General features: G+C 41.3%; 1 long non-coding RNA gene across 1 annotated transcript in view; it reads right to left on the bottom strand.

Annotated features, from left to right (window-relative positions):
• Nucleotides 1-17,263, bottom strand: part of LOC127470882 (uncharacterized) — an 87,937-nt gene extending 70,674 nt beyond the window's left edge. The window contains exon 1 of the long non-coding RNA XR_007904440.1: nucleotides 16,238-17,263. This is a non-coding gene — a long non-coding RNA (uncharacterized LOC127470882). The remainder of the gene's footprint in view (nucleotides 1-16,237) is intronic.
• Between the last annotated feature and the right edge of the window lie 4,439 nt (nucleotides 17,264-21,702).

The raw sequence follows: 21,702 nt of genomic DNA, 5'->3' as shown, positions 1-21,702 counted from the left end.
CTTTAAGAGGTGGGTTTGCTAGTATATATCCACTTATGTACCCATAATCTTTTCTGCAGCTGAAAACTCCCTTGTTTCTTACTAACACCTTGACTGGAAATACATCATAATTTTAGCATATATTGTAAACACATGTGCACTTTCTATATGACCTGGAGCTGATTATCAAAATAGCCTTCTTCTTCAAAATAATACATGTCTATACAAAATAAGTATTTAGAGAAAGACAAACAGTATGACTGTATGAAAGCTGTGTGTGTATGAGCAGGTAAAATCAACTTGGAGATCTGGGAAATAAATACCAGCTTTCCCTCTCATAAGATCACACCTTGAGCTTTGTTGCACTAATTTCCTACCAGAACTGTCCAGGGGTTTGGCTGCAGGGAGAGCACTGCAGATATATAGAGCTCCCCTGTCTCACAGGGACACTTAAGGGGAAAAAAATACTCTAATTCTGTGGTATGTACAAGAGGTTGCAGTGAGGATCTCAAGCTCATTGGAGAATGGGCTGTGTGCTAACATGCATTTATAGCATGGCTGGCACACAGCCTGGTTTTGTACAGCCCTGCAGTTAGCTGGAGCCTCTAGGCATCACTGTAATATAAATATTCTGGAAGAATAATAGGGTTATTTGTGGCTCTTGAGGGCAGCTAATGTATGCAGCATGTTTTTCAAGCCTTCATCTCTTATTTTTCCAAGCATCCAGCAAGAAATAGGAAACAAACCACATTTGCTGTGCACAGACAGAAGGAATGAGAGGAGGGATGGATCACATCGAATGGATTTTGAGAGAGCCACAGAACACTTGTTGCATGTTGTCCCGACACTGCAATCTGATATTTGCATTGTGATGTTGTATCAATATGTGAGACGATCTGTCTCCTTGGGAGTCTCATGTCTGGCAAGGCAGCTCCCAACTCAGAGGCTCACTTCTTTTAGAAGGATTTTGTCTGTACATGCGTAAACAGCAGCCAATTCTTTGGGATCTCCAGAGCAATCTGTGTAGATTTAAGCATGAAAAAACTTGAATGACCTACAATTCAACAGGCAGACAATTCAAATGATTAATTGTACTCTCAAGTATATCATCATATATCGAAAACCATGTCAGCACACTACTGTGAATAACTACTGTGAATATCAGGCAGTCTTCCTAATGAGTGGCATGGCAAAAGAGAGTGGATGGGCTAAGAACAATACTCAAGGAGTCTGATTTGTCAGTCAAGAAAGGCTCCCTGACTGGGAGCTGGGACTGAGGGAGGGAGTGGGAATCCTATTAGTGAAATCCCTGGTATCAAATGTTGCAAAGGGGGGATGAGAAGGGAAGAAAAGCAGAATTTGGAGAAAGTAACCAGAGACCTCCTGTAAGTTTCAGGGTAATTTGCTGATATGAATTTGGACTATTTAGCACTGAGAAGTTCAAAACAATGCACTTTACAAAGAACTACTGAGCATAAGCATGTATGTATGCATATGCAGGGATTAGGTTTTAATCTGCTGCAACCTCTCTGGAGTAAAAAAAAGGATGTCAATGAAGACATCATCTCTGTATGCAGAGCTGACAAAAAATAAAGAAACATTAGAAATGTCAGATTGTATGAAAAAGGGAAGAATAACATAGAACATATGAACATGTTACGCTGATCAGTGTTATAGTTCCAAGCAAACTACTGCATTCAGTTCGGGTTGCTCATTTCTACATGGCCATTGCAGAGACTAAGGCAGGCATAGAGCCCAACAAAATTATTAAAGACCTGAAGGAATGGGAGAGTCTATGCCAGATGAAGTTAAAAAAGACTAGGATGACTTAATTTGAAAAGTGCAAAGTAATAGAGAAGATAACAGACAAGAGATAATAAATTCCATTCTGTCCCATGGCCTAAATGCAACTCAGGTCTTGATGAAATAAAAAGGCATAAATTTAATACGGATCAGAGGAAACGTTGTTCCCAGTGTAGCACAATAGCCAGATACCTTGGTCTGACTTTTGTGTGCCTTGCAAAATTCAATGCAAGACAAAAATACAGCAGTGTTTTTAAGCTATTTCTGATAAGAAGATCACTGCTTTGTGTCATGGGCCAGATCTGCTGCTGCAGGAGAGCTGGATCGTCTGGGTGGCCAGTGCTCCCATCTTGCTCAGACTGAGCCCTTGCTTCATTTCCCATTAACTCCTGCTGCAGACAATCATACTTTGTAGTGTCAGCCATGGCTAGATTTGCAGTGCACTTCCCCAGCCATAGGTTTCTGGTACTCTCAAATGTGTCTGAGCTAGTACCTGCCAACTTCAGTTGAATAAATAGATCTTTCAAGGGAAGTGCTTTTTCATGTTGTGTTTTCTGTAGAGACACAGACAGCATTTTTCACCTTTTGTTATTGTCTGTACAATGTAAGCACAAACATTGCTGAGGATCACAACGTCTGATGCATCTTGGGAATACATTAACTATCAAGAGTAAAACACAGGTAGAGGGAGGAAAAGCTCTTAACAGTTGCAGCTCTTACTTGTTTCATGACTTAGCAGAACTGCCTCCCCATGAGGTAATCTGTGTACCTCCATGTGATCACTGTCTCCAGGGATTTATCTTGATTCAGCTAATAAAGCTACTATCCAGAATATGCCAGCTGGTTTGAGAAAAGTTGAGGTCAAGGAAATAAAGCTTGAGGTTACACCAGTTCAAAGAAGAGGATAATTGAAATCAAGAGGAATTTCGTGGACTTCCTTGAAGTGTCTCCATTTGCATTTACACTACTGCAATAATTCTGTGGCTGTTTGAAGCTGCTTTTCTTGTCACTGTAGGATCATCTCTAAAACTACCCAATTGGGTTTTGGTTTTAATTAGGCTCAAGAAAGGATATTCTTAATTAAAGTTCCTGATTGAAGGAGATCTAGGAGCATTCCATGACTGTTGAAAGAGAGGATTAGGAAGGAATTAACTCCTGAAGTTCTGGTTTTCTGGCCATCTATGGTACCCTGCCAGAATTCAGTGCTAATTGCTTCCTGAACAGAAGGGATAGCACAGCACTGTCTGGCAGGAGAAGCAGGCACTGGTCCTTCCTTATGCATCCTGGAGATCCCTTTGGAGAAAGGAAGAGAACCTTTATTATCACAGCAAGGCTGGTTCTATCGCCACGATCTTGTCTGTGCACAGAAGTTATCGGGCAGTGACCAAGAGTGTGAATTTGGACTGTGTTCAGCAAAGCTGCACCAGTGCCTGCAGTCACGGGGCTGTCACTCTCACAAGGCATGGGATGTCCCTCAAGCACCAGGAGAGGAGCTACTGCAAAGCAGGTTGCAAATATTAAATTCCAGTCATGTATGTAACAGCCCTGCATGGAGCTGTGTCTCTGTTGTCAGGCAGGAAAGGGCAGCTGGGGAAGTGTCTGCAGGGAGCTTGTAGGCCAGCTGGGAATGGCCTGGCCAAGGGGACATTGGACAACTCTGCAGAGGTGTCAGGGCACCCTGAGCAGGAGGACATTTTAGTTAACTCTAGGCTTTCTACTGCACATGGGAGACTACTTTTATGTGCCTCAAGGAAACCAGATATGATTGTGGAACCAGGAATAGTGGGTTTCTTTACCAAGAAAAGTGCAAGCTGTTGATAAATTTGAAGACTTTAGTGGCACAGGGAAGAGATATTTAGGTAATGAAAATACCAGGTGTTTGAGGAACTCTTTGTGCTCAGATGATAAAATCAGCAAACTGAAAGAGCCTTATTTAATTGCTTATAGAGAGAGGAGAAAGTTTTTACTCTGTATTGTGAAAAATACAGACTAAGACCTTAAAGCTGCACTTCATGGAGATAAAGCATTTCTGAGAAAACAGTAATTTGAAGTGGTCATCCTCCAGGAACTTAGACTATTCAGCTATAGGAAAGCATTTGAAGGAAAAACAGCCAAAGTGCAACACCAGAGAATTGATGGAGTTCAGGGTTTAGTAGGCAGTGGGATTATTCAGGTAAATGTGACACAGAATAAAGTTATAAAGGGGACATGGCAATAACAATAACTGAAGAGAAACAATAAAGCAATGCCAGCACCAAAATTATATCTGCATTTGCACATGGCAGGTCCAAAACGGTGTGCCTGGTTGCTCACAAAAAAGTATTTACATATTGGTAGATAAAATGCTTTTTATGGTGGTATGATATACTTAAAACTCAAAAGTTTGGGGTAAGGATTGGACTTTAAAATCACTCTAAATGAAATTACTAAGTCTTCAAAAGAGTCAGATGCTATTTTTTAGTGTGGTTCAACCAACCCAGCTTCTAAAAATCTCTGTGTACTTTGTAACACCCCCTAACTACAATTGAGGTGATTTTCCTTGGCTCACAAATCAAATTACAGTGGCAGAACTGGGATCAGGGTAGAAGAATTAAAACTCTCAGCACTCCTCATTCTTGCCACTAGATCAAACTCGTGCTTCCACACTTCAGCACAGTACAGCCTTCATTAGGAAAAACCACTTTAAACAAACAGATGAAGTGCACATAATATTTTTATTCCTCAAAATCTGGAATACTATATGCCATTAACACTGAGTCATTGAAATTGCTCCAAAATGAAATATTATAGTGTGTTGTGCCAATGCCTTGAAAGTCTTTGTGTTAAGATTTCGACGAGAGAAACCAAAACAAAACTCCAAACCTGAAATTTTCAGTCTAGGCATCACATTTCAGTCCTAATGCATGGGAAATATCAAAGTATTACAAGCCCTCATGTCCACACAGAGAGGTAGATAAAAGTCTAAAGTCGACAAAGATCAGACTGCAAATAGGATACACATTTAACTGCAGATAATTAACCACTGGAACAGATGGTAAAGGGATGTGGTAAATTAATCGCCTAGAGTCTTTAAATCAAGATTGGATGTCCTTCCTTCTGAAAGAGATGGCACAGTTCAGCTATAAATTATTGGGCTTGAAGGTGGTATTGCTGGGTGAAATGCTCTGGACTGTGTCATATGCAGGAGGTTGGAGTTGATGAGTGTAATGGTTCATCCCCCTAGACCTTGCTATCCATGAATCCATTATGTTAACTTGAAAAGTTTTACGGTTTAACAAGCAGTTACAGACTGTTAGGTTCACAGCGTGGAGTTTCTAACTACTCTTTCACTCTATGTTCTAAAGAGTCTGAAATAATCTTTTTAATATTGTTTAAAACATGCAAGTGTAAAATATGAACATGCTTTGCTTTTAACACATTGATTCCCTTATCTCACTAAAACAAAAACTGGTCTTAGGGGAGACGTTGGTTGTATATTCCCACACATGTTCATTGCCCCAGGCCTTGGGCAGGTAGGTGGCAGAAAACTTTCCTCTCCATCTCCCTCTGGAGCAACGTGAAGGAAGTGAAGTGTCCTAGGCTGAACAGGGGTTCATCACACTGATACATCTCCATTTTTGTCTGCTTGAAAAGCTCTGTGACAGAGGGCTATTCCAATGCTCATGGCTGTGGCAAAACTGTGTTCTGCTGCTCCCTAGTCTGCTCTTTTTTGCCAGAGTACCAGCCTACCGTGTGATGGTTCTTATCTGTCTCTTCACAGGCTCAGGTCAATGAATACACTTTTAGTGTCTTTTAGATGAGACATGGGGGCTGGGATTCAAATGCCTTAACACAGTACTATCTCAGACACTCTTGAACATCCTCCCTGAACTTCACCTGTTGTTGTGACAGGAGAGAGTCTCTACCTCCATAGTCTTCTGGAACAAAAGTTGGAAAGTAGATAGAATAGCCAAAGCCACATGGAATGGCATGGGATGGTGGTATTAATGCCCTGATCACTCCTGAAATGTTTTTGCTCATTAAAAATCCCAATGAGCTCTTGGTCAGTCCTAAGAAATGGATCTAATCAGGCTGCAATTTGGAATATTATTGTCTGCCACCCGAATTTCGTTCTCACAGTTTTATTTGCTTACAATAGCCTTTACTTCCTGTCCTGAGCTCCTGGGTTGTGGTATTGAACACCTCTATGTAGCTGCTGAATTTCAGAATGCACTCATCTGTGGTGATAGTCTTGACAGATACATTGTTTTGAAAAATGTTTGGGGATCAAAAGTATATGTTAGTACATCTCCAATGTTTGAGATCCCAAAGCACTCCAGGATAGTTATATATAGAAAATCATGAGTTTTCTTCTCTTATTACAGAACAAGGTTTTGAAGACATGATTTATGATGTTTGGGGTTTCTGGTTTCTAACATTCAACTTTCCATTTTTCAGAGGCATTTGAAGGGTCATTGAAAGAGAGACTTCAGAGTCCTTTGTGAGTCCTAAGGTGAACAACTCTTGGTAGAAACATCTCAAAATTATCATTTGCTTCTTAGAAATCTTGGTCCTAGTGTATTTTCATTGTCATTCCATGCACATGTTAATACCTTTTGTGATTATGAAAAACAGCCTTTCATGTCTACAAGGCAGTTTTTAGTCAAGCATGGGGGAAATAACATTTTTAATATCTAGCCTCCTAATGCTGCTTCAATTAAATCAGTTTCTCTCCTCTCCTTTCTCTTTTCTTAATTCTGATTGACCCTCCATACTCATTTGAATTACATTATTTTTCTGTCTTTGTCTATTCTCAAGGTTTATAGTCCCTTGGTTAGACAACCATAAACATTCAGCTCCTCTCATATATAACCAAGATTAAAGCTGTGTATATAAATCTGGCAGCAGAGTAGTATTTTTGCCCACTCTTGAATTGTAGCTGTATTTCTTCAGTAATGACTGAACAATAATTCATCATATTCACTTTTTCAATCTCCACATATATATGTAAACTAAAATTGCAACAAATATTTTTGCTGACCAGTGGCTACTTGAACACCTGAGAAACTCAGGTTATATCTGTGAACAAACGGTGCTATTGATTCTCTCCATGTTATTACAAGCAATTATGTTTCTCTTGCATCACAATTAGCAGTTGTACAAAAGAGCAATCGGAAAGAAAGGCCACTGAGTCAAATTCCCTCCATAGTATCCTGTATAATACCTGTGGTGTCTTTCTTAGGTATATAGTAATCCAATCTGCCCTGTAGTACTTCAAGCTCATTTGTTTTCTGAATCCCACACATACTCCTACACATGCAGCTGTGTTTGGCTTTGTGGTAGATCCCACAGGTCTGCCCAGGCAAATATGTGGATATGTGGATTTGCATATTGCAGGTGATGTATGAATGTGCTATAAAGGTTGCTGCGTTCAAGCTCCCTGCACACCATTTTGAAAGCACAGCATTGCTAACTAAGATAAACTTGTCTCATCTGCTCATGTTTTCAAGGCCATTACTGGCTGCAGCACTTATTGCTACTTCTGGTCCTGTGGGAACGTGGGAAATCAAAGCTATGGACCCTTGCACAAGGTTTGCTGTGGGCTCTGCTTTGTTGATGGCACCCCACAGGGTTACAGCAGGGCTCCTTATGGCAGCCCTGGGACAGAGTCACTAGGTCTAACACTCTGTGGGGTTTCAGGAGCAAAGCTGTCCCATCTTTGCTTGGAATTGTTTAAGCACTGCACTAGTGCAGGTTAGAGGCTATAAGTAAACAGGTCTGTGACAGCCATACAGACCTCTCATACACATGTAAGTGACTGCCTCATTTCTAGATGACCCTCCTTCGACAGTCTGCACTGGCAGCTCTCTCCATGGCAGGCTGTTTTCTCCGACTTCAGTTTCCTAGGGCTGCTTTTTGCTCAGCCTCCCCTTGTTCCCTCCTTCCAAACCTCACTTTCTGTCATAAAAACTCCTCGGTAAGCTCCAGTGTCTAACCCATTTCAGACCCTAACAAGATGCTTTTTACCTATAAAAACCAAGACACTTTGTCACTTGTCCCACTTTAAAGTGCTTTATGTAGCACTCCTGTTCATACTGCACATTAACTGCCTTTTATATTCCCTGCTGCACCTGCGCCTCTCTGTGCCCCCAGTGCCCAGGCAGATGGGAAGCTGTATCCATCTCTTGTGCACACACAGGACCCTACAAGCACAGAGCCTGCTCTTGCTGTCAGACAGTTCCTCCACAAAGCTCTTGGCTTTAAGTTAGATTAAATGCCCAAGGGATTTGGCAGACTCATACTCTCCGTTTTCACTCACTCAGTCCCATTTTTAAATTTCTGTACTCCAAACACAAATAAAGAGTGATTGAAGCTAATCTCTGCTTGATCTAATTTTGGGGTACAGACTCTTAGCCTGCTGAATAAGCTTGGATGACCTATCTCCTAGAGAGAGTGCTTTCAGAGCCTGAGCTCTCCTACAAATAAAAATAAATTATAGCTCCCTGGTTGCTAAGAAAAGGAAAAGAAATTTGATGAATATACTGTGTTTTCAAACCTGGATCTATAGGGAGAGGTATTGTTTTGTAGTGAGTCACATAATGTACTAAGGACAAAAAATAGGCAAGGTTTTGGACTTATAAGTATTTTTCTGAATGTGCAGGCAGCCTGCCCTGTGTTTGAGACAAAATTTCATCTGCACTGAGTGTGTCAGGGCATTACTTCTCCAGCTTCATAATGTTGTATTAGCCTTAGCGGGAACTTGTTCATTTTAGTGACTGGAAATTGTTGTAAAGGCAGAAAAATGCAGGTCAGAGGGAAAAGTCCTCTTAAAGTGTGTGTGGAAAAAATACAAAAAAATGAAAAGAAAAAAAGAAATAGAGGATGGACCATTAATTGGGCCCAACCACAGCAATCTGGCAGGAGGAAGCTATTTTCCTTCTGAATCAAGTCAACAGTGAGGTAAGCAACTAATAAATAATAGAATCTCTATAGAAAGGCCAACTGTACGTCTTGTTGCAAACCTCCTGTCAATATGGGAGATCTGTAGGAAGTAGAGAGCCTTTGATTTATTTACACAGGGACCATGATTAGAATTATGTTCCCTTAAAGGAATTTGTCTTGTTTCCTCCTCCATCAATGAACTGCTTCTCAGAATCAGCCCCTGCCTGCTCTTTCCCCAGTTTGCAGTAGCTGGATGTTTCTCAGATGACAGCTAAAACTGGCAGGCAGCACAGTCTCTCTAGGAAAGTAATTCAGGTTGGTCCCTCAGGCAGTGCTTCAGGCTCTAGATCCATATAAAACACAATGCTCAGGGTGTGCAGTTTGGTTCAGAGAGAGGAACTGGCTTTTGTCTGCTAAAGGATGACACCAGACAGTGGGAAGACACTTCTTGAAACCTACCCTCAGGCACCACCAAGGGAGATCAGACCTCATCTACTCAAGAAGAAAGAGATGGATGAAGCTGGAGGCCAAACTACGACCCAGCTCCTTTAATCTTAAAAGTGTCTTGGCATTTGGGTAGCACCTGATACAGGTTCAAGACCTGAAGGGTTCAAGCCCTGAAAGCTGCTTGGTTTTATGCTTTGACTAAAAGAAAATGAAGGATGAGTTCCCAAGGATGCTTAGGCACATGTGTAGCTCTTATTGGAGACCAAAGTTCCCCCAGGTCAAGACTTAAAGAATCTGTTTTTTTGGGGAGATACTACTTAGTATTATAAAAGTGGTACTTGCCTAAAATAAAATGAATAAATAAATAAATAAAAAAAAAAGGCAAGCAGCATTAGTTCTCTTATAATTTCATCCTGGACACATGGAAAAATATTTTAAAGTTTGGAATGAGAAAACCAGTCCTCTCCTTCACAACCGTTAGTAACGGCCAGATCTGAGTTACAGCCATGTGGTCCAGCAAGTGCTGATCTTTGCTGTCAATAAAATTTTATTCCTAGTTTTGTCATAATTCATTGCTATGAGATAATCATAGTTTGCTTTCATGTTTCTGTTTTTCTTCCTATGCTAGAACTCAGGAGCTGGGAATCTCTTACTAGATGCCTGGACCAAACTATGAACAGGAAGTGGGAAGCTTTGTTGAAGTTCTCTACTTACCATTGTCAAATGAGCAAGTGCTGTTAAACAGCATTGCAGCTGTTTGTCCTGGAGTTGGGAATAGGAATAATGGGAACAGCATGCTTACAGTTTGTTGCCAACTGGCCAGGGGAAAAGAATATGTATGAAATATATGAATTTAAGGGGTTTTATGTGAAATGTGGCCTGGTAACTAGAGACCTGGGATAGCTACAGTAATGCAGACTTTTTATGTGACTTGTGGTGAGTTGGTTAATAAGTTTTAAATTTAAGACATTTGTATTTACACACCTTATGGTGCTGTTAAGAATGTAGCTCACTAAAGGCATAAGGTACCCAGAAGCTGGTAGCAGAATGTCAGCTCAAAGCCTACAGCACACACATTCACAGAGGGCTGTGACAACCCAGCTCTGTACTCTCAGAGTACGAAGCTGTAAGAGGATGTAAGGCCCAGGCTCACAACTGAGGTATTTATGGGTACTCAAAACCCACACAGGAGACTTGACATCATTCTGTTTATGGGCTGGTTTCTTAACATGTTGTGCGTGCACAGGAAGGGGGAAAGCAAGGACAGCGAGCTGCTACATGAAATCTGGATCTGGGTTGTACCTGCATTTCAAATTGCTGCATTGAAGTGGTTTCCTTGCAAGACAGCACTTTGAAATCAGCATTTTTTCTTTGACCTCAGATTGCTCAGGCCAGAACTGGAGCAGTGTGTATGGAGAAAACAATACATGTTAAAGTCTCTTGCATTGTTCTGCTATTGCTGGGTTGAGATTCTTGTGTATGCACGTAAGTCTGGGAAAAATAGATCCAAATATATCTTTGTGGCTCTCCCCCTTGACTTTTAGGTAATTGGGACCCTTGTATATTTTCTCCCTTTGTAATACCCCAAGATGCAACTCCCTTTGGGAGTTCCCTAATCTGTGTATCAGTGGCAATCCTATAATCCTATATAATTGTATTAGTCTCAATAGCAGATTAGCTCCAAGTGCCCCTACAGACAAGGAGCTGTCAGCTCTGCTATTGTTTCCACTTAATGTGATTCCAGTCAGCAAAGAAGAAAAGCAGCTGAGAGCCCTCTGTCTCACATTACAGCCCACAGTTTCTAAACCAATTAAGAAAAAGGATTTACAGTCAACTGGATTAAGGGCTCTGTTTATATTATCCCATATTTCTTTTTATAATACCTTCCATTTTCTATCTAGCTTTGTAATCAACTACCCTTTTTTCTGCTTTTTGAAACACCCATCCATGTCCTTACCTATCCATTTACCAATCCATCTCACATGTAGGATTTCAGCCATCTGTCTGGTTAACTTCACCAGCCTGCTTTATTGCATATTTTTTAGAGAACACATGGTGCATGAAGCATACTCAGTAATGCTGAGATTAAAACCAATGCCTGATTTCAGATCCATTTCAAGATGACCTCACTAATATAAGTACATTTGTGAGACAGTGTTTGGGCCAATCTCTCCTTTTTGCTAGCTAAAACATTCTACCCACCACCCTTATCAGAGCCAAACCATGCTGGTATGTAAACAGCATGACAGTCAATAATTATTAAGCAGGAAAATGGTACCTATAAAGTCCTACAATGCTCACAGAGGAAGAGGTAAAATGAAACTCCGGCAGGACTGTGCTCATAAGATGAAAGATCATCTGCCACTTTGGTCCTTGATCTGGTCAACTAAGTAGCAGATTAAGGATAGAAACACACTTTGCTTTCACAGAGGTGTCTCTTTTGCTATGACAAGAGGTAATGATTTCTGGAGGATGTGGGCTAAAACACCACTTCATCTGAGAACTGACATCAGCAATCGAGACCCTGGGATTTGATCACCTCTATGGCTTGTGCTTTTAGAAATACATACAAAAAGTCATGCATCAGCTACCAACAGTAATTGTTTTCTTTTACTTGATCAAAATAAATCAATACAATAACATTAACACAATCCATATTGCCCCAAATGTCTCTGTTATCATCCTGCAGGGATGATACCTTGCATTCCCTTGAATTCCTAATTCAGCATAAATTCACACTAAGGGACATTATAACATGTTCAGGTGTCTGTGATTTTATGTGCTTTCCTAGATGGAAGTTGCTTAGTGAATATGTTTCTTAATGGTTTGCTCTTATGACAGAATTAGTTTGGGGCTGTCTTTTCTCTGAATGAAGATCCTTTTCCTATTGAATACCATTTCTCAAAAATATTTTTTCCCAACCAGCTTAATATTTAAACAGGTTTAAATTTTAAATCTCACTGTACAAATCCACTTAGATTTTCAAATTACAGTAATACTTCACCGGGTTTCATTTTTAAGGCAGTGTAATATGTATAATTCATTCCATGAATCTTAGATAAGGTTGATATTATGATACAGTGCAATTTGCTGCCTTGCAATGAAGCTTTACAGCTAAGGTGAGTTCTTCCACTTCAGGCTGTAGCTTTATTACAAACGGCTTTAAAAGAAATAAGGATGAAAAATGAGAAATTAAGTGTTCCAGTAGCTGGAGAGCTCCACAACCAGTGCCTGTTTTACCACTTGTGCTTGTTCATGGAGCGCTCACGGCAAAGTCCTGCTCCACCTCGCAGTTTCCTTGGGGCAAGGAGACTCTTTCATTGAATGAGTTGCCTTCATTACACTTTTGAACCAGATATTTCAGAGGAAAGCTCAGGGAAAAGTATAAACAACTGAGACTGGGAAAGGATTGATGATGGCCAAAAGAATAAAGCAAATAGGCAAAAGTTTTTAGAAATAATGATGAGTTTCAGAACTTTAACAGCTGGGTCCCAAATGTAATGCATTTAAAGATGGTTCTCTTTTTTTCATCTTAGTATTTGTTACTCCTAAAGCCACCAACAGAGCAAGAAAAATGCAGAAGTGCCTGAGCTCCAAATAAGCCAATGAACTCAGTGCACGCAGACACCCCAGGCCTAGAATTTATAACAATGCCAGATCCAGGTCTTTTCTCTTTGCTGCTGCAACACTGATCCTAGTGAGTACCATTAGAGGGTTTGCTAAAGTTTCCCAGTAATCCATGCTTGCAACCCTCTTTGATAACTAGTCAGCAAGGAAAATGACTTAAAACTGGGCACCTAAAAATAGAGATACCCCAAATAACAAAATAATCCTGACCCTGGACCAGCTGGGTGCTGCTTGTCTGACAGCAGTTGATTCAGGAGCCAGATGGCAAATGAACCTTATACTGTTATATGATGATGGAAAATCATTCAGGATCCAGATGGAGCAGGATTGCCAGTTTGACAGTCTTAATGCAGGCTACTTAGCACCTATTTTTCAGCAGTGGCATAGTTACCTCCAGTGCTTAGAAAGATTTTTTTAGGCAGTATGAGTGCACACTCTGGGCTGGCCCAAGGATGTAAGAAGGTGTCAGCCTTAAGGTGAACAGTTACCAACACTTCAGCATTACTCAAGTTGTCAGGCCTTGGTCCTGGCCTGCCCTAGCAGAGCTGTTGCAACCATAAACATTCACAAAATTTATTAGAGTAGGAACAAGTTGTGAGCATAACTTCTAAAGCTTTCAGGCAGTAGCAATCTGGAAAAAATGATGTTTACAGAGAAATCCTGCACCATGCATAATCTGAAGATGCTGCTGCCATGATGCATTTCTGTCTGCTTGCCCAGAATCAAGTCTCTTAGTGAGATAGGAACATCCAGCTCATCATGGGGAGGTGGAATCAACTGAATACAGAAATACTTGGCTGGCAAAGAAAGGACAGGTATTGGAGGGATTATTAAAGGGATCTTCCATATTCACCTTCAAAGATATTTCTGGACACACTCCTCTCTCTCTATACTGTTCTCCTTTTTTTTAGGGAAGACCGCTTGAAAATTTCCAAAATGCTGTATCTGTTTGAAAGATTCTGTTCTTACCTCGTTTTTCTTGAAAGCTTAGTGAAGGAAAAAAAAAAAGTGGTATGGTGACATTAAAAGAGACATGACCAACACCTAAAAACCAGAGAAGGGACATTTAGTGCAAGTTTACAAGGGACATATGCATGATTTTTAAAATCTGCTTTGCTCTTCTGTACAATGAGAGCGAGAAAAGTTGTATAGATTTTTAAGAATAAGCTAACTTCAAACTGCCTTTTACATCAGGAATATCAGGACTGGCAGCTCTTGTTTCTGTACTTTTGTACAAAGTATTGCAGGATGTTTATCACTGCATCTGTACTGAATCTTTAGCACTATAAGTCAGCATTTTTATGGAAAAAATAAATGGCAAATAGTTTTAAACAAATTGAGGATAAAGCTCTTCACTTGCTGACTGTTGGACTTCCAGTCTAGTGGCTTTTATACTGTGATGATTTTGGTAACTTCAGTAATTATATAATTTTCCTGGGATGAAAATACCTAAAATTTTAACATATGAAGAGGCTGTGGTTAGAGGTAGGGATACTCCTTAAAGAAAGCAAACATTTTTTTAGACCCTTGTGTTATATCATAAGAAAGCACACAAAGCCACATCACTGTGCATTTTGTCTGATGCCAATAGCCTAGTGACACAATGATAAAACAATGGTTCATCAGTTCCCTGCTTTTGGTTATTGGCTGAGACCCCCTCTCTGCAGAGTATTTCTGAGATTCACCTCCAATCCATCTCATCTCAACCAAAAATAGGATTAATACTACTCATATTGCAAAGAGCATAAGACAAACAATTATTTAAATATCTGTGTATATGATAAAAAGTGTAGGAGGCCTTCCTCTACTATTTTTTTTAACAGCATCTCTGGTTTCAGTTCCTTTCCCAAGAAGTCTACTAATTATTACATCCTGTTGGCAAAGCAATGGGTTAATTAATGTGTCTGAAAGGCTTTTGGACAAGGTAGAGTTCTTTGCTGAGAAACAGTCGACTGCAGTGGTAATATCTGCATAATGAATTAAAAAAATGAACCTGAAACGCAAACCCAAAACTTATCTTCCAGTACCCACAGTGCGAAAAAGTCAGTCATGAGAAATACACTCTCAGCCCTGTCTTCTGTGTTGAGTAATATTGCCAGTATACTGATGTCTACTTCATAATGTTCCCTCTCACATTTACTGTGTGTATTCTCCTGACCGCAAAGTTTTTCCTGACTGCATTTAAACTTTTCGAACATGAACAAGTTTTATATTTTAGACCTAATAGTTACTATAAAATCTGTGGGTAATAAAAACCAGGCAACCATAAAAGCAGTTTTCTTACCTTGATTGTGATGAAGTTACAGTTTGCCTTTATGATTAATCTTTTATAGGTGGTAAAAAACACAGATTATATGGCATATGAACACACAGCAAATACCACGTAGCAGCAATCTAATACATATCACCAGAAACAATTTACCACTAAATTTTTTCCTGTTAACTAATAAATGCCACAAACACCCACCTTATATGTAAGTCTTGCTAGATATTTCAGGGCACACTGTCAAGTAATTTAGGGATGTGGATTGGATTTGGGGAATAAAGGAATGTAGAAGACAAGAGTGCCAGACAATACAAATCTGAAGATGCACAGGAGACTTTACGTGTGGTTTAAGTTATATTTTCCATTTAAATTATCCTAAGAATACTGCATTTCAGCATGCAACACCCTAAGTTAGTGCAAAACAATGACAAAGTGCCATGGACTATGAAAAGGCAAACCTCTGTTGCCTGAATTAACAAAAGATAACACTGCAGGAGAAGAGCACTGGCAGTGAGCAGTTTGCTGGATACTGGCTTTTAGCTGGCTGTTGTAAGATGCTTGTGATAGATTTTAAAGAATAAATTGAAATTAATTATATTCCAATAATATTAATGTAAGTAAAAGTACTCAAAAATTAAGTGGCATGAATAGAAATGCTTCAAGTTTTCATCCTTACCATGATTTTCATTCCTTTAACTCTCTCAATGTTCAGATCATTCAAGTTACAAATACAGTCAGCAGAGAGTTTTCAAGTAAGTACAGGTGTATATTGATTAATTTACCTAGACAGGTTTGTCTGGTAAGTGCAGATAGTTTTTGTTACAATGCTCTTTCCCAAATCTATAGGAAACAAATTCAGTGCATGAAGATTCCTGGGCATGAATGTGAACTGGTAAAATCCACAAACTTTGAAGTGTGCTATTGCTGTCTGTACCTGAGAGCCCAGTGAGGTAACAAGGGACACAGGGACTGATCCTGAAGAGACTCATTCACTGCGAGAAGCAATGGCAAATAGTCTGTGATTCAGCATATGTTGAACTACATTTTTCTCAGGTCTGTACATCCGATGGACCCTTTCCCAAAATTATTTCCACTGCTGTGTTTAGGATAACCCACCGGGTCTGTGATTTCTCTTGTACTTAGGAGATAATACAAGGCCAAGGTCTGAGAAGGAAGCAAGATGAGCAGACTTACGTGGTTTGCAGACCTCTGGTCACCTTCAAATTTATCCTTTTCCATTCCTCTGATGATTCCTCAGAATGATGCATCCCAGCCACCAAAGACTCAAGGAAGCAGCAGCACCTGACCCATTTCACCTGTCTGCCCACAGCACGAGGGTGTGGAGGACAAGTTCCAGGCCTCCCACTCTGCTGCAGGCCTTCGGCATGGCATCCCCTCTTTGTGTGCAGTGCTGTTGTGTGGAAGTCTCTCACAGCTCACTCATCATGGCTCCTAGGATTCTCCCTGTGTGTGTCATCATTGTCATGCAGAGAGCAAGGATGGGAGTGGGTTCAAATCAGTCAGTGCATTCACTTCCTTTCAATGCAATAGCAGTGTCACTGCGGCCCAGGCTGAGCCCACAAGATCAGCCCTCACAGGCGTACCTTGCGCAGTGGTTCTGAGTGCTCTGGTCTCTGCTCAGCTGTACTTCCTACTGCCTCATCTGCTCCTTGGGGCCTTCCAAACCAGGGCTCTGCTCCCCTCATGTGGGAATGGCCACTGTGATTGCCCCTGTGTGTGGTCCTGCTGCCATCCTGCAGCCTCTGTGGGCAGCAGAGATGTGAGGAAACATCGCGATTCCCCACTTTTTGCTGTGCCGGTTGCACTGCCTGCCACAGGCCTGATCCTGCCACCCTTTCTCCCAAGGTGCTGCATCCCTCGCCACAGGCCACAGGCACACAGTTCACTTGCAGCTGGGCATCTGGGTGCCCCATCACCAGCAGGGCACCAGGCAAGCACCCCTGCCCATCCACAGAGGGGCTCTTGGGAAGTTCCTGGCACCACAGAGAGGAGGAGTAGGCTCCACCTGAGGAGGTTAGTGCCTGCGTTTTGCTGAGGAGATAGCAACCGGTGCTATGCTGAGGAGACAGGTGCCAGTGTCAGCTGAGTAAATAGCTGTCAATGCCTGCTGAGGTCTGAGCACTGCGTCCCTGAGGAAATGGCCAACAGTGCCCTGCTGAGGAGATGGCCTCAGGTGCCTGCAAAGCTGGTGGGTGCTTCCTTGCTGAAGAAATGAATGACAGTGACCCTCTGAGGAAATGGATGGCAATATCCTTCTAAGGAAATGGCGACCAATGCCCCCTGAGGGCATGACTGCCAGCGTCTGCTGAGGAAACGGCCACCATGCCTCCTGAGGAAATGGCCGCCAGTGCCCCCTGAGGGCATGACTGCCAGTGACTGCTGAGGAAATGGCCGCCAGTGCCCCCTGAGGACATGACTGCCTGTGCCTGCTGAGGAAATGGCATCTGGTGCCTGCCAAGGAGGTGGGCACTGCCCTTCTGATGCCCACTGAAGAGGTTGTTGGTGCTTGGTGGCTGGTGACACAGCGGGAAGAGGCCTGCGTGCTGTGTGGCAGACTCAGGTACGGTCCAAACAGCATTCTTATTTGGGGGGATCCTTCAGGAGTAAAGCTGATCCACACAAATCCTATATGTTCACAATACTGACAAAATGGGGAGGAGCTTTTGTTTGTTGCTTTGCTTTGGGTTTAAACAGTCCATTTTAACACCGTTATATATCCTTCACAAAGCAGTGAGTAACTGTATGGAGAAAAGAACTGGAGCCATCGCAAGCTACATAAATCAGAAGGCATAAGAAGGGCCATGGTGACAAGCCATGCCAAACAGAAATGCCTTCTCAGCCAGAGCTGCTTTCTACAGATTGTGATTTACAGGAAGTGGTTGAACTATTTGAAATAATTAACCTATTTAATGAATTGAGTTTCATACTCACTTTTTAAATTGTCATTGAATATGCTCTGAGTTTTGTAAACATACTTGCAATTATTTCAGAAGTGGCTGATAAGGGCTGTCATCCAATACATTTCTCATTAATTGTTTGCTGCTCTGCTTTGAAAGCAGACTGTTTTACTCTATCTTGTGTTTGATGGCCCAAGTTTATGGCATTCCCCTGAGCTTTCAGGCCCCCTTTTCAGCTTGTCGCTTGAACAATTCCTCCACAAATAGTTCATGTGAATATGATATATCCACATACATAGAGTCATAAGCAATGCTAGAGCATTTTGAGCATTTTTTTAAGGTATAAATTAGATAGTGTGAATGTTTGTAGAATAACAGAAGAGGATTTGGATGGAAGTGGAATACCACTAAAAATAAGGCATTTTGTTCAAACAAATGTGCTCCCTTTCTCCCCCAGCTTTCATTCAAGAAATACAAAGGTATTAGATACTTGACCCTGCTCTATCACGAAATAATTCTTACAGTGTCAAATAGATGCAACTCTACCATTAAATTGTGTGATCAAAATGTTTTTCATTTATGTAAACGTAAGGGCTGGATGAAGAGTCTCTGGAGCTCCTCCTCATGCCGGTACCACAAGGTTCTGGGAATGGCTCGTTAGGAGTGGGGAAAGAGCATGTGACATACCCCGTTGCTTCTTCTCCACAGGTGAACAGCATCAATCTGTATGTGACAAGCTCTATGTAGGATTATGGGGGCTGCTTTTTGCATTATACTCTGAAAAACTCTCAGAGAACCTGGAGTCCTTCATCATCACTTTGTGTGTTTATATACATAAATAAGAAACAGAAAATTCCTTTCTATTAACTGTAGCTCCCAGACTGCAGATATATTTTTCATGCTCGCTTCCTTTCCCAAACACTTTTTCTTTCAGAAATTAAAAGCATATGAATTCAAAAGTATCTCAGAGAAGCAGCCAAAAATCAGGTCATAGGCGCACTCAGATGGTGGAGTCTCTATTACCACTGTTGTTTGAGCTGAGGAGATAAAAATCTCTCTGAGTGGCTTTGCATTCTGCGACATCAAACAGTGCTGTTAAAATGTTGCACAATTCTTAGGATTCCTGAGCAAAGCAAGGTTGTGTCTCCTTCCTCTGCATTGACTATTCTCTTCGAAGTCCTGGAGTCTTTGGGGTGTGGTGTCTTATTTTACTGGTTGCTTTATAGCAACGATAAAGGGTTATGTTGTTGGAGTTAAATATCACTTAAGAACTTCAAAGCTGCTCCTCTGAGAGGAGGGTCTTTGACTTTACATCTGGGTGGAGGACACACATGGAAAGGGTTACCATGAGAAACAGCCTTTCCCAGCTGCTGCCTTTCTTAAATTACTGTAACAGCAGCAGCCACAGTTACTCACTTATGCCAAACATTGGTTTTTGGCATATTTCAGCCTGATCAGTTCCTTGCAGGAATTCCCACTAGGGTGGAAGGGATATCCAGCTTGCTGAAGCGTCTTTTAAATAATTTAAGACGGCTCTGGTAGATTCTGTAGCTTAAGTCAAGACTGGAAAATGGAATCTTCCAAAGTCAACAGCCATATTAAGCATGGAAAGATACTTGCCTGAGCCTGTGTAAACAGTAGTTCCCACACTTTGAGTAACTCTCTGTTTTTCTGAAATGAGAGATACCTGCCTTTCACATCAGATATCTGTGTGGCTTAAATAACCTGTAGTCACTGTTATGTTGCCTTCTAATTTTTGTTGGTGGTGTTATTATAATTTCATCAAGAAATAATTTTAGATTTTTCTTAACTTCAGCCTTGTTATTTTTCACAAACTCACTAGTCAGGTAGAGCAAATAGAGAAGCCCGAGCCCAGATCCTTGTTCGAACAGCTTAGCAATGAAAATGTGTTTTAATTATATTCAGCTCCTGCACAAAAGACTTAGTCACTCAAAGTTAATAAGGCGTAATGGCTTCCCGCCCCACAGAGCGCTCAACCTGCCGTGCAGCTCCTGCTCCCAGGCAGCGTGTGACGGACAGAGTGGGGAAAGGCAGCGGCAAGAGCAGCTCTGCAGATAATTGTTAGCAGATCTGAGAGCCTTAGATTTCACTGGCTCGTTTGAAAACAAGCAGGGCCCCTTTAACAGCATTCGGGAAAATTTCTCAAAAGAGCAGACTCCTGCTCCAAACAATTATTAGCACCATGTCTTCATTATGTCAGCTGTAATGACAGTTACAGCTCCTTTTGATCTGCTGCTGCGTGGCCTGGCCTGGTGGATGGCACCAGCAGGCAGCTGGATGCCCAGGAGGGCAACAGTCTGCTCCATGATTCCTGTACACTTGCTACTCTAGTTTGGATCAAAACCTGAGCAGAACAAGGCAGGTTCTCTTCAGTCTTTTAGACTTTCTGTGGAGGTACTTCAGTTCTGTCTGCTCACTGCAAGCCCAGCACAGCCCAGAAGAGGCTGGGTTGAGGAAGAGACACAGCCAGCCAGTTGCCCATGGCAACTGTAATCCCACGGTGTTGCTAGTTTGCAGTCCCCAGAAAAGCCACGGCTCTAACTGCTGATGGCTCCTGCCTTTGCGTGTGTGTGTGTGTGTGTGTGTGTGTGTGTGTGTGTGTGTGTGTGTGTGTGAGAGAGGATGTCTCTTAACTGTGGGATGGAGAGAAACGGGGATGGCAGAACAGTCCCTAAGGGCAGCAGTGGTTGTTGCCCCGGCTACGCTGCAGCCAGCAGCAGTGGGGACAGCAAACCCAGATTTTCAGGATTTTTCTGTCTGGCCTTACCATCCCACCTTAACTGTGTAAGAGCACCCCCAACCCTCTCCATTGAACCCATCTGTCCTTGGGCTGAGAGGGTTCAATTTCACATTTGTTACAGGGAAGCCTTGAACTGGATTTCTACTCAGATATTTGATGAGCTGGGTTTCCTTCTAGTCCAGGAAACTGAGCTGGAATCTAGCTAAATTTAAACGCCTGACTAGTCTCTCACTTTCACTCTTAATCCTGAAAGGAAATAGGAGGAAATTGCTCTTAGAGTGTACAAGTCAGGAATTGCTGCAGGAAGTTCTTTTGGCTGGAATTCAGAAGGCCAGCCTAGATAATCGGGGTAAGCCTGATAGAAATCTGTGAAACATCATGATGGAGGTGCTGGAAATGGGTTAAAATTAAATCCTAGATAAGTCTATTCCTCCTTAATTTATTTTTTATTTTTTTGCTAAGTAAACCCTTTCTTGCTTCTAGTTAATACCTTCTTAAGAGATCAAAAGAATTATCTTAAAGGACACTGCTTACTCACAAAATTCATTATGGTAATGCTCCATCATACGTTGCCAAGCTGCTCTCTCTTTGATCTGCTGCTGTGGCCTTTTGTCTGTTTCTGCAGTTAATCTACATTTTGTTGGTGTCAGGTTTTTTTCATATTTTACATCTCTGTTTTATTCAATATGATAGTAACCCTATGGAATTACACCATCTAGTTTTGAAGTTAATTTCAGTTAAAGATTTTTATAATTCGTCAATTATGAAAAAATAGGGAGCTCTTGATTAATTATTGATAAGGACATTTACTATTTTTTAATTCAATAGTGTAATCTAATAAACATTGTTTCCTGTAATACAGGATACTGCTCTCATAGCTGGGATTTATTTGTATATTTTAATGGATTTGGCTTATTTTGATAGGGAATCTTGAGATAATTTGTTCTTGTCAAACAGTTTGGGTAGTGTTATATGACACA

Source organism: Manacus candei, unplaced genomic scaffold (assembly GCF_025592945.1).
Source record: "Manacus candei isolate 608988 ecotype Guabito, Panama unplaced genomic scaffold, ASM2559294v1 h1tg000023l, whole genome shotgun sequence".
Classification (NCBI taxonomy): domain Eukaryota; kingdom Metazoa; phylum Chordata; class Aves; order Passeriformes; family Pipridae; genus Manacus; species Manacus candei.
The sequence above is the reverse complement of the archived record's forward strand: the minus strand, read 5'-3'. Positions and strand labels throughout refer to the sequence as shown.